Raw genomic sequence first — 3,139 nt, forward strand, 5'->3', positions numbered from 1 at the left:
TTGCTGACGCTCAGTGAGACTGTGCTCCAGGAGGGAGAGCACAGTGGATAAGGGTAGATGTATCCAGGTGTCCAACGTCTGTTCGCCCTGGGAGAGGTCCCAGGAAGACAGGGGGAGGACCAGGGACGCCTGGTGGACCCCCGTGAGAATATTCAAGAGATAGTTCTTCTCCTTGACGATCTGTGTCAGTGTCCTGATTCTAGGCCCACTGACTCTTTTCAGTGCCTCTGATCGACACGAAGTCGATGTCAGTTTTGGTTTCTTTTTTCTCTTACGTTTGTGTCTGCTTTTGTTGTGTGTGTTGTCGAGCTCGAAATGGGACAGACGGTGACAACTCCTTTGACTTTGACGCTTGATCACTGGACTGAAGTAAGGACTAGGGCCCACAATCTGTCAGTAGATGTCAAGAAGGGACCCTGGCAGACGTTTTGTTCCTCTGAGTGGCCGACCTTCGGGGTGGGTTGGCCACCGAAGGGAGCCTTTAACCTGCCTCTTATTTTCGCTGTCAAGCGCCTTGTTTTTCAGGAAACAGGAGGACATCCCGACCAGGTCCCCTATATCATCATCTGGCAGGACTTGGTCCAGAATCCCCCACCTTGGGTTAAGTCTTGAGCCATGAGGCTTTCTGGGATGACAGTGGCGGTGACAGAAACCAAACCTAAGCTGGCCCAACCTTCGGCTGGTCCTTCGGCACCCCCGAAGATCTACCCCGAGATCGAGGACCTTTTGTGGGCAGAGTCACAGCATCCCCCTTACCCTCTGCCACGGCTGTCCGTACCCCCTGCCCAGGCCCCTGTTGAGAGAGACAGAGTGGGGGGGGCGCAGTGGGGACACAGAGTTGGAGGGGCCGCAGTCCAGAGTGGGGACATGGACCCAATTCCACCGTTACCTTGCCCCTCCACGCCTATGTTGGTGGCCCCCCGTCAGGCCCCGATGAACTTGCCCCTTTGCAGTATTGGCCTTTCTCATCAGCTGATCTATACAACTGGAAGACTAATCACCCTTCCTTTTCAGAAAATCCCTCGGGCTTGGCTGGGCTCCTTGAGTCCCTCATGTTTTCCCATCAGCCCACTTGGGATGATTGCCAGCAACTCTTGCAGGTCCTCTTCACCACGGAGGAGAGAGAGAGGGTCCTGCTAGAAGCCAGGAAGAATGTCCTGGGACCAGATGGGACCCCACTAATCTCCCCAACCTTGTAGATGCAGCCTTCCCCTTGGTCCGTCCTAACTGGGACTTCAACACTGCAGAAGGTAGGGAGCATCTCATGGTCTACCACCGGACTCTAGTGGCAGGGCTCAAAGGGGCCGCATGGCGACCCACCAATTTGGCCAAGGTAAGAGAGGTTCTTCAGGGTCCAGTGGAGCCACCCTCTGTTTTCTTAGAGTGACTGATGGAGGCTTACAGGAGGTATACACCGTTTGACCCCTCCTTGGAGGGACAGCAAGCGACTGTAGCTATGGCTTTCATTGGTCAGTCTGCCTCTGATATCAAGAGGAAGTTACAGAGATTGGAGGGGCTCCAGGATTATACTTTGCAGGATTTAGTAAAGGAAGCTGAGAAAGTGTATCATAAGAGAGAGACAGAGGAAGAGAAGCAAGAGAGGGAAAAGAAAGAGGCAGAAGAGAGAAAGAACCAGTGTGATCTCCGGCAGGAAAGGAACTTAACTAAGATTTTGGCCGCAGTAGTAGGTGAAAGAAGGTTAGAGAAAGGACAGTCAGGGTACCTGGGCAACAGGGCAAGAAGACCTCCAGGAGGAAAAAGACCACCGCTTGAGAATGATCAATGTGCATACTGCAAAGAGAAAGGACATTGGGCCAGAGATTGCCCCAAAAAGAAACAGAGAGGACCCAAGGTGCTGACCCTTGAAGAAGATTAGGGGAGTCGGGGCTCGGTCCCCCTCCCCGAGCCTAGGGTAATGCTCTCTGTGGAGGGGACTCCTGTTAATTTCTTAGTAGACACAGGAGCAGAACATTCAGTCTTGACCAAGCCATTAGGACAATTAGGAAACAAGAAGACTGTGGTGATGGGAGCCACTGGCAGTAAATTTTACCCCTGGACCACTAAGAGAGTTTTGGAAATAGGAAAAAATCAAGTGACTCACTCTTTTCTCATGATTCCTGAGTGCCCTGCACCCCTACTGGGAAGGGACTTGTTGACCAAGCTTAAGGCTCAAGTCCAGTTCACCTCAAAGGGACCTGAAGTCACCTGGGGAGAGGACCCTGTCGCATGTTTGGTTCTAAACTTAGAAGAAGAATACTGCCTCCATGAGCAGGGTCCCAAGCGATTGCCAGCCTCCCATTATTGTGGCCAATGGAATTGTGTTACTTCCAATGATGGTGATTAGAAATGGGCTAGAGGTCATGTTCCTGACAGGGCTGAGTTCTCTTTCCAGAACTCAGGGCCTGGAAAGCATGCCATAATGGAACTGTATAAAAGGGTTGACTGTCGCTCTGGTGATTTAAACAGAGTTCTGATCAAATTTACAGACACAGGAAAAAATTATGACATCAAGGCATGGATAAGGGGCATGCAATGGGCGTTAGTTTTTTATGACTATAGTGGAAAGCCAGGATCATCAGTCATGGTTCGTCTGAGCCTCAGTAGCCCCCCAGCCCAACCTGTAGGACCTAAACCTGTTCTAGTTGAAAAACCTCCCTCTGCTCCAGGCCCTTCATTACTGCTTCCCAGACCTACCATCCCTGGGTCCTCATCAGATGATCCGGCTAAGGCTCTTATTCCTTACTTAGGTCGGGTTCTAACCACTCCCATGCCCCCAGACACTGAAAATAGTCTGTTTAGCTTAATACAAGGGGCATTCCTGGTCCTAAATCGTACTAATCCCAATATTAGTCGTCTTGTTGGCTGTGCTATGCCTCAAGCCCCCCATATTATGAAGGAATTGCTCAGATCAGGGCTTATAACAAAACGGCGGACCCCTCTCAATGCGCTTGGGGGAAAAACAGAAAGTTGACTCTGGCAGCAGTCTCAGGAAGTGGACTTTGTTTAGGCCAGGTACCCCATGACAGATGGCACCTTTGTAATCAGACCCAGAACGTCCAGTCTAGCGAAGATGGTCAGTATCTAGTACCCCCCATAGACACAGTATGGGCCTGCAACACTGGTCTCACTCCTTGTGTGT

At 51.2% G+C, this 3,139-nt stretch overlaps 1 pseudogene; it reads left to right on the forward strand.

Moving 5' to 3' along the window:
• Positions 1-311: 311 nt before the first annotated feature.
• LOC110312314 lies at positions 312-2,344 on the forward strand (annotated as a pseudogene).
• The last annotated feature ends 795 nt before the right edge of the window (positions 2,345-3,139 follow it).

The sequence above is a fragment of the Mus caroli genome, chromosome 17 (genome assembly GCF_900094665.2).
Source record: "Mus caroli chromosome 17, CAROLI_EIJ_v1.1, whole genome shotgun sequence".
In the NCBI taxonomy this organism is placed as follows: Eukaryota; Metazoa; Chordata; class Mammalia; order Rodentia; family Muridae; genus Mus; species Mus caroli.